This window comes from Aethina tumida, chromosome 1 (assembly GCF_024364675.1).
Source record: "Aethina tumida isolate Nest 87 chromosome 1, icAetTumi1.1, whole genome shotgun sequence".
NCBI classification, from domain to species: domain Eukaryota; kingdom Metazoa; phylum Arthropoda; class Insecta; order Coleoptera; family Nitidulidae; genus Aethina; species Aethina tumida.
The window spans coordinates 42,177,316-42,192,141 of NC_065435.1; the positions used below are offsets into that span (position 1 = coordinate 42,177,316).

Genomic DNA, 14,826 nt, shown 5'->3' on the forward strand with positions numbered 1-14,826 from the left:
CATAATTATAGTACCTGCATAATTGCAGTAACAATATGTTAAAACAAAGAAAGCTGCTTTGGTCCAAGAGGAGCAATATCATAAATTTATGGATGCACTTTCTCTTTCAATAAATGTGACAGAAGGCTCTAGAGCATGTTGTTGACGTAAATCACTCGGAATAATATTGAGCTGAAAATGGGTTAATGCACTTTTATTAGATATTTATTGATGTTACTTGGGAGAGTTAATTGCTTCAATTTAACTCTGTTATTAACACACAATTACCAATCGCCACTTTATTACTTCAGTTTTTATCGCAAATCGTTATGTTGTTTAATAATAAATTAAAATGTTAAGACATTAACTTCTTATGGTGATGTTTTTATTAAACAACTTATTAATTTTTCTGAAATTTGGATGAATATCTTTTATTGCACATGCTTTAATTACGTTGTGTTTTGTCTTCTATCTACATTAACAATAATGAATGCATTGTGTAAAGAAGATATGGTTATTCTGCACTCTTTGACCTCATTAGCTGACTCAAATATTTTTAAATGACGTGTGCATTTTCCAAGTTACAGATAAAAAGCACAATTGATCATATGATCTAATAAGAAAAATGAATAATGGTGTTTATAATAAGATAGTATAATGTAACACAACGGTAGGGTGCGAACGCAAATCAGTTTTCCGATATATTTATTTATAGACTTCGATTGAGTCATCCTTTCTAAATAGACAAAATTTCGATTAAACATAAAAAAGAGGTCAATGTGACGATAAAATCGTCGAATGATTTATGTCAAAATTAATGATGCATCTAATTGTTGGTTAATTATCTATATTGAATAAATAAATTGTTGTTCCTTGCACTATTTAATCGTTAAGTGTGTGTGTGTGTGTGCGCGAATGTTTAATTAACTGTTAAGATTATAATTGGCAGTAAAAGGTTTCGCATCTTGCATCTCGAACGGTTTGCGAATTGCCTTAAAAGCTTTGTTTATTGGGGATTCAAAAATTAACGTCGTGTTGTTGCAAGGTCAATTAAAATTTCGTATGCGACACAAGCCTTTGAAAACAATAAAAAAATTCGCGATGTGTGTGACTCCCGGGTTTCAGACATGCAAAGCTATTTATGTAAAGGTTGGACTTGCAATTAGGTATGTTAAAAAGTCTGAGTTGCTTTATCAGTGACTTGTGTGGTATGTTTATGTATGTGATTTATAAAAATCCAGAAATGCATCAAGTTTAGTTTATAAAGTGACACCTTGCAACGAAAAAAAATCATCCCTACAGTGAACCCCCTTTCAACTGATAGTTCTAACCCCCATAAATAAATGGAAAGTAGGGGACTGTATTGAAGTATTGATTTTAAATTTATTGCATTGAAAATACAGTAAAATTATTATATTTAGAATTGTAAAATTTAAAATAAAATTACTGCAATAAATAATGATATCAAATTATAAAGATTTGAACTTACTGTTATTTTTTATAATAAATTTGAAAACATCATTATTGAATAATGAATGAAGAGATCTTTTAAATGATACATAACAAGCCCCTACTTCCAATTTAAATATTTAGGGGTCACAACTGTCACTGCAAGGAGGTGTATAAATTTCATTATATAACCTAAAATTTCGCGAATTTTTATAAAAATATTTAATAATTAAAGTAATTAATTTATTCCATATGACAGACCCATATCTTATTGATTTATAATATTTTCCTTACATATTAAAAGATGCATTAAGATATTCTAATAAAATCAGTGGAGATCAGGATTTAATTTACAAAAATTATTTTCATTAAAATTTCATCCCTACAGTGAACTCCCTCTCGTGTAACAGTTACAAACCCCACATTTTAAATGGGGAATAGAAGCTTATATTGAATAATTGATTTCAAATTTATCGACGTAAAAATAAAATAAAATTATTATTTTTTGATTTATTATCATAATTAAAATGACTCCAATAACTAATTGTACCAAATTACTAAAATTTAAAGTTAAATTTATTTACTGTTATTTATTTTTGAATAATGAATTAGGAGACCTTTTAAATGATGTATACCATGCCTCATTTAAATATTTGAGGGTTACAACAGGGGGTCCTATGTATGAATTTAATATATAAACTAAAATTTCGTGAATTTGTATAAAAATATTTAATAATAAATAATAAATTTACTCCTTCCGGCTGTCCCACACTTTACTGATTAATAATATTTTCCTTATATATTAAAAGATACATTAAAATATTTCTAATGATTATAAAATCAATAAAGATTAGGATGTAATTTACAAAAATGATAAAAAATACATACATACAACTACACTGTATAAATAGTAGTCCATTATAGATTATTTCTACTATAATTACTAAAAATGATATTTTGATTGTGGAGATAAACGTGATTATTATATGCACATTCTGTAATTGTTTATATATAAACTAAAATTATTGAAATTAGTATTTATATCGTACATGGGAATGTCTCATAAGTATAACGATGATTTAAGAATTGTAAAAAATATAAAATACTCGTAAAAATACCAGATGCTGAAAAATTGTAAGATAAAAAAATAAATAAATAAAACACAAAATTTTAGAGATAATTTAATGTTCATAAATATAAAATGGTAAAAATAAAAAGAATAATATATAACTTTAAAGGAGATAAATTCAAATATTTTATAAAAAAATATAAATATAATGATAATTTAAGAAATATAAAAAATATAATATATATATATATATATATATATATATATATATATATATATATATATATCAGATGCTGAAAAATTAAAAAATAAATAAAACACAGAATTTTAGACACAATTTAATATTTAAAAATATAAAATGGTAAAAATAAAAATAATAATGTATTTAAATATTTTATCAAATAAATAATTTTCTAGTGCTATTGGATGAAAATTTAAGATTCACAGATTTTTCGAAGCTAAATATATTAATTAACAAAATAATAAAAATAATAATAAAACTGGAGGAATAAAATTAACTTAAAATTATATTGGACAATATTGTCCCAAATATGTCACCTATTACAACTATTATCCAATTCCGATAATACTTATTGTTGTGGCAAAGAAAAGTTAAGTATAATCTTAATAATTATCTTTATTGTGGCAAAAACATTAAAACCCAAGTATGTATAAATTACAAATAGCAACAAAACTAGAGAACAAAATGTTTCCATATTGCGAGTATTGTATGTAATATATCCACAACTCGTATTTATGTATCAGTTACTTTTAATTTTTATATCACACAAAGTGATTGAAAACAGTTACTGTTTAACATTCTCATATAACAGTGTCAATAAATAAAAATAATCGACCAGTAACCATTATCTGTTTAAAAATGTCGTTCTTTATCAAATTTTGTTTGAACGGGAATGTTTGTAGCTCCGAAGTCCAGGTAAATTTGCTCATAAACATCCATGCTTCAACAGAATTTCTACCTGCAGTTCGCATCTCATTCCCAAAATAAAATCGTCCAATTCGAACAGAAAATTCAAAAAAACTACAGCAAAAAAGAAACTTAATTTAAAAACAAATCGCCGAACTTACTGAATCCCTTCGATGGGGGGGGGACAGGGTTGAACACCGCTTAAAAAAATAAAACACCGAATCCAATCGACAGGCACCGGTACCTCCGTGTCACACAAACGGCACAATTCGCATCCGATGAAGAAAAACGCGGCGGCGGGCGCAGCCAGACGAGTTGTACTGCTGGACGTCGACAGTGGAAAACCGTCTCGTTCGACGGCGAGCGACGCTTTGAGTCGACCGCAAGTTGCGAGCGCCTCGTAACCAGAACCTCCCGTTGCCGATCCAGCCGGCAGACTGGTCGAATGTCAACACATCGTACTTTATTAACACCAGAAGGGTATGTTGGCATCCAGTGGCGGCGAGATGCCGAGATCGGAGCCCCGGCCCGACGGATTTACGAGGGGGGCCGCATTCGCGGGCGGGCCGAAACGACTGTCGCTCCCGAACGTTTAGCTAGTTGACCGTGCGATAATCGGGAGGAGTGTGCATCGGAGCGTGTTTTCCTGTTTTTTTTTTCTGGAGAAAATTTCGGCGGTTCGACGGTTCCGGAACCCCGATATTTCGGGTATGGCGCGTCGGGATTCCGCCCGGCCGTGTTCGATGCTCGAAACGCATACACACCACCCGCACATTTACGATTTGGCGGGTGGATTTCGTTTTGTTTGCGTTAGGCATCTGATGTTGGGGGGTTGTAATCTCGATGGTATGCGTTAATCAATGTTACCGGATAAAAGTATTATTATCCCGGTTCGAGTTATTCAGGAAAGCACGGACGTTTTTCGGAAAACTTACGATATTTATTGAAAATGTTTAGAATTTTAGAATTTTGCGTGGACATTCATTCAGGGAGAAATGTGATTTGCTATAAAAATACCACAAATATCACTCTTTTGCGTTTAAACATTAAATAACGCAATTTGCTTTGATTAAAGCAGTTGCGGTATAACAATTTTAATTAATTACTAAATAATTGTAATAAAAAAGTTGAACCATTCTATTGGACAACAATGTTCTTCAATTTAATTTGAAATTTTAACGAATATTGTTATTTTTCTATGCATGTAATAATAAAAAGTAATCTTTGAACATTTATTTTAAGATTAAGATGAATTCTTATAAAATCTGGCTATGAAAATTATTGTATTACTTGTGTTTGTTTAAATGTCGAGTTTTCTCTATAATTTTGAATCGTTTATATCTTTGTTAATGTGTCAAATTTGCACGTTCGCGTGTCTTTGTTAAATTTCTCCGCCATGTTCAATTTTCATCATATCATAATTTTTTCAATCATTTTCATATTATTCTTGTTCGTTTAGAAACAATATGACCTAGGTGAGAGTAGTGTTTTCAGATATCTAATATTTTTATTTAATTTATTTATGATACTGCGTCATAATTTTTGTCCACTAATTTTAAATTATTATGTGCAAATTGTTGTTCAGAATTATGTTGTTACTTATGTCATTTTCCGTCCGTTGAATGTTGTTTTCACATTAATTATTGATGTATTTATTTATATACTTAGTTATATTGTTCATGAGATGTTGTGAAGATAACTGCGAGGGGATTTTTATTACGTTTATGTATGTTTTATTTGTGTTATTGTCGATAACTGATTAAAAGTCCTTCCTTTTGATGTTCTTCTAAAATTGAGACCAGGAGGAAATTGGCTTCAGTACTCGATAGAGTAGTGCATGACGATTAACAATAATTCATTTGATTTGATTAGTTATAAATATAATTACAAGATAGATTATATTGATATTCATAAAGATGTAAATAAGTCATATTTGTTAATTTTAATTGTGTTTATTATTTGTGGTCTTTCTTGATTATTCAGTTCTACGCATTCAGAATGGGGTTACTATATTTTCGTAATTATTTTCTTATCATACACAACAAGAGTTCCTAATTATTCTAGTTGATCACGTGGCCATTTCTTTGTACTTTTATAAATTCCAATGATACTCCGATTGGTACTATTACAAAGTAATAGATAATAGATAAAATGAGAAGAATTAGATAATAACAGAAAAACAAAACTTATCAAGGGAAGAAAGTAATAAAAATATATTTGTAATATATAAAGGAACGAAAATCACTGATGCAATTTTCGTCATGTATATAAAAGAATGAAAACATTGAAAACAATCGCAAGAAAAAAGAAAAATCTTGTAGAAAAGCTATATGATATTTCAATTATTTAGGAATTACAAATATTTTTGTGGGATAATCAAAAATTGAGAAAATTTAGATTCTTTTTCATAAAATTTATATTTAAACATTACATTTATATTTGTTTCAATTAAAATAGTTGTGGTACAATTTAAATTATACAAAATTAATTTGTGTCAATTTTTTCGGAAATATACTCTAATTTATCAAAATCATATATATTATCTAATTTTTTCTGAATATGCCAGGTAAACAATTAGAAATGCTAAACTTAAAAGTATATATATTTCCAAGAAAAGAAATATAAACAAATATATTTGTAATTTATAAAGAAAGGAAAATCATTTGATGTAATTTTCGTCGTCTATAAAATATATGGTAAAAGAAAATATTGAAATTAATGACAAAAAGAAAATATATTTACCTAATTTGAGATTTTTATACAAATAAGTTTTTGTGTTCATAAAGAGAAATATAAATAAATATGTTAGTAATATATAAAGGAAGGAAAACCATTGATGTAATTTGTATCGTATGTCAAAAATAAAAGAAAATATTAAAATTAATCAGAAGAAGACAATATATCAACATAATTCAAGAGTTTTATGTGAATATAATATTTATTAAAATAAACCTTGTTCTAAATTATGAAATTATTATTTTTGAGATCTTATCGAAAATTTATCGAGATTTTTATTCAAATATAATATTGATTAAAATAAATCCTTTCCTTTAAACAAAATTTATAAAGTTTTTGTATATATAAAGAAATAATAAATATAGAAGTATAATTATATATAAAATTACAAAAAATATTACTGTTTCTTTTAAACATTCGATGGAATTGAATTTGTTTAGACTAAAATAGTTATGACACAATTTAAATTTTACAGTAAAATTAAAACAAAAAGTTTCGTCAATAAAATAAATGAAATTATAATTCTTATGTGTTTAAAATTAATTAATGAATACAGTATAAAATAAGGTAAACTAAATATAATTCAATTTGTAATTTGCCTCTTGATGATTTTATAATTAATAATTGAACAAACCTTGTTAAAAATGGAATTAATTAAGAAATTATTATTATTCTATTCAAATCGTATTTATTTATGCGTAAATAACACAAATATTTACACATATACATACAAAGCCCATTCAGTAAATAAAATATTTGTTTTGAATTTAATGAAAAATATTTATGTCTTTGTAAATGTTTTAAAATTAAAATATTCGAATATTCATCCAATATTATACGGGAATATTCGAATTAAATTCGCATTGTGTTGTTGTGATTTACAGTTTATTTAACGTGCACGTCAAACAATTCAAAGGATCTAATTTGTTATTCCGCTAAATATTTGTTTTAATAAAAGTACGATTTATTAACTTTCAACTTTTGAATATGGCGTAACCGAAACCATTTTAATCCGTTCGAATTACAACAAATATTTTTGTTGGTCAAATTATGAATACTTAAACACCAATTCTCACCCCCTCCGAACCGAACCGACTGAAACATTAAATCGATACGCCACCATGAAAATTCCCCGACAAACCAAAAAAAAGCACGTGAGATATTAATTCGAAACAAATTATTCCCGTGTTTTACGTTTTCTCGCTTCGGAATACAATTCGGAGAGAACCAGACCGAAATAATACATAAACAATGTAATATTATACGTTTCCATGCGTGTGTGTGTGTTTGTTCCGTCGCATTCTTTTTTGTTGTTGTTATTTTGCGACTGCTCGATACCCGGCGGCGGGTGAATAATTAAATGTCACACGATTAGTTAGATCCATAGTGCACGTCGACTCTTATCGAAATTGATGGACGCGGGAACATCATTCGCAGAACATTACGCCAGGTTACATGTTAATCAAGCCCGCAACTGTTATTTAAGGCCTAATCCGTACTAAAACACCGATAATTATCCGAACGTTGCGCCGTGTCCGAGGCTGCGGTCATTTAACGCCGTACCTCCCCATCGCCCCGACCATTGTTGTACAAGATGCGAAACACCTGGTCCCTTCACAATTGACCGAACTTCGTCGTATTTTGCGAAATTACAGGTACACACACACACCCCATTCGACTACCCTAATTTCGTTCTTCAAGGACGCCGGTTACGGTGGCCCTCCCCGTGCATAAATCATGAGTTTCCTGCACGAAGATTAATCGTCGGCGATATTAAACTCACCAACGAGGCGGATTAACAACAAGAATCATTGACAATTGATCTTCGAAACATTTGACTTCTGAGGTTATCTCGTATTTATTTATAGATGTATAAATATTATTAGTTGCAGCCGAGATAAAGCGTGATGGTTCTGTGAAAGGGTGATTAATAAAGAACATTACATGCCACAATACCGACGAATATAAACCGCGATAAATTAGGAATTGATCCGGAAATTGCGACGTTTTTGTCGAATAGTCAACGGTTAATGACAAAGCCGTATTTAATTGCCAACGGAAGCTTTAGTGTAAGGTTCTTATAACTTTTGCGCCGGACAAAGACCGAGTTAACACAAAGTGAATTCATCGAATCCTCTTACGGGACCGTAAAATTCCGATGAAAATGAAAGCCGAAACCTGACTATGTAAACATAGAGAACATTTTAAAATTAGGTGTGTAGGTTAATTATACACCAGTGTATAAATACCATGACAAAGACATTAAGAAACGTATGTATGTAGATTCGAGATCGTTTATTCTGTACTCCCACGCAATTCGGGGTAGATAAGCCTCGTCACTTTGTTTGGGATCTTGGGATTAAAATTTAACGCTTCCTAGTGGTTTTACAGAAATCTTAAATGTTTAACGTTCAAAATTAATCCGAGGAAAATGCGGTTTATTTTAGACGATGATTACTTGAATGGAAATACGACACGTACAAGTTATTTTATCTTGTAACTGTTTTACTCGAATACTTTCATTAAAAAACTATAGATTTTACTTTGCCTGACACGATTGATTAATTTTTAATAAATCAACTATAAAAAATTAAGATACTTTTGTTCCTTTGTTTTCTTGCTTCAAAATTAATTTTTTAAGTGATTTTTATACTGAGTTATTTAAAATTACTATTCAAATATATGTTATATTTTGATTGTAAAACAAAAATGGCTCGATTTTACAAAAATGTTGTTTTAATTATTTACTTTGAAACCACAAAATATAATTACTTTGGTGAATCACCATGTTCCTTTTGTAGTTATGTATTTTATAATCATAAATAAATAATTATGTTGAAATTTATCTTTCCGGGAATAAAATTGCAAATATATATGCACTTTGATAACATTAATATGTTTATATTTGCGGTAATTTATACGAAAATTGATAGAAACGTCGTCAATAAGACTGTAAAAACTGGATCCATTGCCAGATAACGTTTGGACAACATAAGCTGTTTGTTAAATTGTTGCTGTAAGTAAAATGTTTACAACAAATATCAAATTTAGCACTAGGATAAAGTACTTTTATTCACACATGTAGTAATTTTATTTACTGTGCACTTGCATATAATTAACAGGAGAAAATATCTATTCACAGGGATAAATTACTTAAACAAAGGGGGGGATATTTTCGAAAACCTATTCAAGGTCTCTGGAGTTGGGAATCATTAAAAATAGGCCCAGGAGTCACTACAGAAGACCAGGGCCTGCAACATCTCATCCCGAGCTTCAAAAGCAACTTATTCGAGTATTTCGGTCGAAACTGTTAGGAAAAGGTTCGAGAATTATTTAGCAGAAGACAATTAAGGGTTCCACAAGTCTCAGCGCAAATAGAGAGCCGCTTCAGTTGACGTACGGAAGGTGTGACCGAATTGGAGTGGTTTTCATTTTCGTCTGATCTTAATCCCATTGAGCACTTATGGGTAACATTAAAGTTCCCTAAGAATATATAGATATATTTTCATCATTAGTCGAACTGAAACTAAGAAAAATTATAATTGGACGTAATGGCTAAGAGTTTACGACAAAATAAGTCAATCGTTTCCAAGTATTATTAAAAAAATGGAAAAACAAGCAAGCAAGTGGTTATTACGAAAAAAGTTGAAGGAATATCGATAACTGGATAATTCGAATGTCAAAGAACTAGCCAATCTTACAGTCAACTAAAATTAAAGTCAAGCTGGAGGAAATTATTTCAAGGACTGTGAGATGTTCAGTGGATCATCAGGGAGTTCGTTTGACAGCAAACCTACAAGAAAAATCCTGGTTTTTAATGATGAGTCTAAATTTAATTTATAAAAATTGATGGTTCTGCTTATGTTAAATATCCTACAGGGACAAAACTATAGAAAAAGTTTGTCACATCCGGTGCCGGAAATATGGTGCCGGTTCAATGATGCTATTTATTAACGACATCGACAAGTCTTGTCTTGACCGTTCTAATCTCCAGAATTAACATCACAGCAATGCAAGATGTTCGAAGGAATATTGACTTGTCGTATATTCAGAAGACTGTCGAATATATGTCAAGAATATGGGCCAAACACATAAAGCAAAAACATATTATTAAGGAAGTTTTAATGTTAAATTTAATAATATAGATTTAATTATTAAAAATACCTCGAAGTTATATATACATTTTATAGAATAAAAATATAATATTTTTTATATGAAAGACAAATAATAACAAAATTAGTAGAGCCCAATAAAAAAGAATAATCGAACAAACTGTCCCAACAATAAAGGAATCACGTATAATAAGAATATAAAAATGTTCTGTAAAAAGAAAAATCTAATAACCGAGCAAAATGTAAGAGTGAACTTTCGGAATCTACTTTCGTGGATGTGCGTTGAGGGAACGGACAATTAAATATAATTCTTAAAAAGGAATAAAAGAAAATATTTTATATATAAAAGTATTTCTGAGCCAATAAAGAATCCGTTGCGCAGTGTATTTCTCTAATTGCACGAAATATTTCCATGTTCATCGAAAAACCAATTCCGTATATTGAAAAACAAATTTTAACAGTTGGCTTGTCGCATCCGTCTTCATGCGATTTCCAACCGACGAGACAGAAACGTCGCGACGCCGATGTCGCGTCAACGTTCCTGATATTTTACATATTTAAATACACATATTTCGCGGGATTCAATCGAAACCCGTTCACCGTAAAAGTATACGTTTTCCTCGTCGCTCCAAAAATGTAAATATCAAAACTGCTAAAAACAACTTGCGCATTTACACAATTCCAATAACTTTGTAGCAGCAATTTAATTCCGTCCATAAATCCATACAGAACGAGATTTCCATCTCGCGCCGAAGACAATAAGAAAAACGTCGACTGTTTTGTCCTCTCGAAACTCCCGACCGAATTGAATTAGTAAAGTTTTTCTTTATATTCATGGTTCGCCTTTACTGAACTCTCACTACACTCTAACTAGGTCTGGCCTTTTTCATCGCGATTTAATGATGCAATACTTTATTTTCCCCCTTTTTTTTTTTTTAAAAAAAAAAAAAAAACTTTAGCCCGGATCGAAATTTGAAAACGGGTTGCCGCGCCAAATTGAATTTCGCCGGGCGGATGAAATTTATTTCAATCTCGGCTTCGTTATCTTTATTTAACGACTTGTTTGCAGGAAGTTTTTCCGTTCCTTCCCCCGTGTGACGTCGTCCACGACGGTTCGGAAGCTTTTCGTCCGGGCTCGCGCCAACCGCGACCGAGAGGAGTTAATTTATTTGCGGCGTGACACGGATTTGCAAAAATAGCCGCGATTGATCTAGGCCAATACGGACGGTATCGGCAATGAAAAATGAGCAGTGTGTTATTCGTTTCTAAAACGTTATCGGGCCGCGTAAATAAAATAACTTGGATGCCGCGTCCGATCGATCGACGCGACTTTCCTGCACTTGTTTAATTGCCGCGTAATTGACAAATAGATTGCCGCTTCGACGTATCAGAAGTGAATGAAAACCCGATCTTAAATTGTGGATTTCGAATTTCGAAGTAGGTTTACTATCTAACTAATTGAAATTCTTCGTGGTTCACAGAAATGTTTATGTTTATTACGTGCCTTGATTGCTGTGCAGTTTCCAATGTTGGGTACATTGAAAAAAAGGGATTTGTAAAATTACATCGATAATATTTGGTCGCTTATTGCCGCAATCAACTGTTGCAAACTTACACGAAATGAGTTTACCGATGTTAAATATCTGTACTGTAAAATTACAATTTTAGCGCTAGAAATGCACAGTCACGGTTTATCTTCTTGTAAAATCACAGTGGCATTTAAAAAAATATTAAATTATATATTGAAATTTAAGCCAAGTCACAATGTATATTTTATATTATAGTATAGTATTTCTACTATATTATTGCGAAATTACTGTGTGTAATATTACATATATTGAACAACTTACTTATACACAAACAATTCTAAATTAATTACATGTTTCTTTTTCTTAGTAGACTTGAAAAAAATATTTTTAAAGTTGTAATTTAAACCTACTAAAATATTATACGGTACTTCCCATCTAGATAAGCTTGTCGTACCCTTTTTGAGCAAACTCCAGTGTGTATAAAAACAAAATTAATGTTCAATGTTCAATGTTTAATGATAGTTATTTACAACCAAAACATTTTAACATTTAGTTTTGAAAAACATCGTAATTGTTTTAACATTATTTATACTATGAATTGATGATGTAAAACAGCACCTATCAATTTCCTAAATACTCTAATACTCCATATTGTTCAAATAGTTTATATCTTTCTTCCAATGGTTCTTGGAACTGTAGGCGATGAAATTAATTAATTTATGGTCACAACTAGAACATATTTTTTTTGATAAAATTAATCAACCATTTATAGATTATTTCATATACAACATTGATATGTTTTAAAATATATTTTATATCCAAAGAATCTTCAATATTCTGTTTAACACTATATACTCACTAAGTGGAACAACTAGTTCGTATATTTGTTAAAGATTTTTACATTTTTGGTAAAAATAATATTTATCGATTTTTTCATATCCAACATACATCCAACGTTTTAAAAATGTTTATATACGTTATTATTTAATTTTCAATATTCTTTTTATCACTCACCAATTGGAACAAGTTACTGGGATATTTGAAAAAGATTTTTTCATTTTTTGGTACAATTAATTAGATATTTGTAGATTTTTCATATCCAATATCGATATATTTTTAAATATCCTATATCCACAGAATATTCAATATTCTTTTTACCATTTTATGCTCATCAACTAGAATAAGTAGTTTGAATACTGATAAAGATTTTTCCTTTTTTTTATAAAAGTAATAAGATATTTACGGATTTTTCCATATATAATATCCGTATATTTTTTGAAATCTCTCTATAAATCTTTATATCTATAAAATTTTCAATATTTTTTATCATTTTATACTCATCAACTGGAATACGTAGCTCGAAGTCTTAATTCATATACAACAGATTATCTAAAAGTCTTTTATATTCATAAAATCTTCAACATTCTTTTTATCACTTTATACTCACCAATTGGAACAAGTAACTCCCATATTTGATAAAGATGTTTAAATTTTTTGATTAAATTAATCAGATATTTATGGAATTTTTCATATCTAATATCGATATGTTTCGAAATATCTTTTATTTCTATAGAATCTCCAAAATTCTTTTTATTACTTTATGCTCTTCAACTGGAATAAGTAGCTATAGTATTTGTTAAAGTATTTAACATTTTTTGGTAAAATTAATCAGATTTTTATAGATTTTTTCATATCTAACACAGATATGTTCTAAAACTCTTTTATAACCATAGAATATTCAATATTATTTTTATTACTTTATGCTCACTAATTGGAACAGGTAACTCGCATAATTTATAAAGAATTTTACATTTTTTGGTAAAATTAATTAGATATTTGAATTTTTTCATATCCAATATCGATATGTTTTGAAATATCTTTTATAACCATAGAATCTTCAATATTCTTTTTATCATTTTATGGTCATCAACTAAAATAAGTTGAATGTTTGATATTGATATATATGGATTTTTTCATATCTAACATCGATATATATTTTTTTAAATATCTTTTATATCTATAAAATCTTCAATAATTTTTTTATCATTTTATACTCATCAATTGGAATAGGTAGCTCAAATATTTAATAAAGATTTTTACATTTTTTGGTAACCTATTCAGATATTTATGGATTTTTTTATATCCAGTATATCGATGTTTTGAAATATTTTTTATATTCATAGAATCTTCAATATTCTTTTTATCATATTGTGGTCATCGACTGGAATAGTAGTAATTTATCAAATTATTTTACAAATTTCGGTAAAATTAATTAGGTATTTATGGATTTTTTCGTATCTAAAAGTTCTGAAAAACTGTTAAAACCATAGACTCTTCAATATTCTTTTATATAAATGATAGATTAGCGATTGTTAATCTGTCCTTTTAGTTTGATTATAACACACAAAAATACGCTTTATTACAACAAACATACATTAACCCTCGACATCTTCAGATCCTTCAAATTTATTTACAAAACAAAATAGTCTAAATAGATGTGAGCCTGTCGCATCGGCCCATCGGTGAAGATGATGGCGTAAACTAACATAAATTTATGCCCATCAACTGGAATAAGTAGCTCGAATATTTGATAAATATTTCTTGATAAAATGAATTAGATATTTATGGATTTTTCCATATCGATATGCTCTAAAATATTTTTTATATCTATAAAATCTTCAATATTATTTTTATCTTTTCATGATTATTAATTAGAACGAGTAGTTAGCATATTTGATAAAGTTTTAATTTACATTATTAGATATTTTAATTGCACTGCGTTATTACTCCAACTTTTCCAGTGCAAAGCAACAGAAAAAATTAAATTTTACGACGTATTTCACGTAATAATTAAAAGGGGAATATCGAGAAAAAAGAAAAACGAAAGGGAGAATTTGTAATTATTTAGAAGTCCGTCCCCGGCTCCATTCGTATCGTACTCTTTTTCTTTCTTTTTTTTTTTCGTTTATTTCGTGTGTCCCGGCACTGTTTGCATTTATCAAAGCAATTCGCAGAATTACAAAC

General features: G+C 29.2%; 1 protein-coding gene across 3 annotated transcripts in view; it reads right to left on the reverse strand.

Moving 5' to 3' along the window:
- LOC109594359 (dystroglycan 1) overlaps positions 1–14,826 on the reverse strand; it is a 117,226-nt gene that overhangs the window by 29,980 nt on the left and 72,420 nt on the right. Inside the window, exon 1 of one of the 3 annotated variants that reach the window (XM_020009579.2) lies at positions 3,587–3,848. The exons of the other annotated variants lie outside the window; for them this stretch is intronic. The gene's annotated coding sequence lies outside the window, so the exon portion shown is untranslated. Of the gene's footprint in view, positions 1–3,586; positions 3,849–14,826 lie in introns of those variants that run through there. 3 annotated transcript variants of the gene reach the window in all.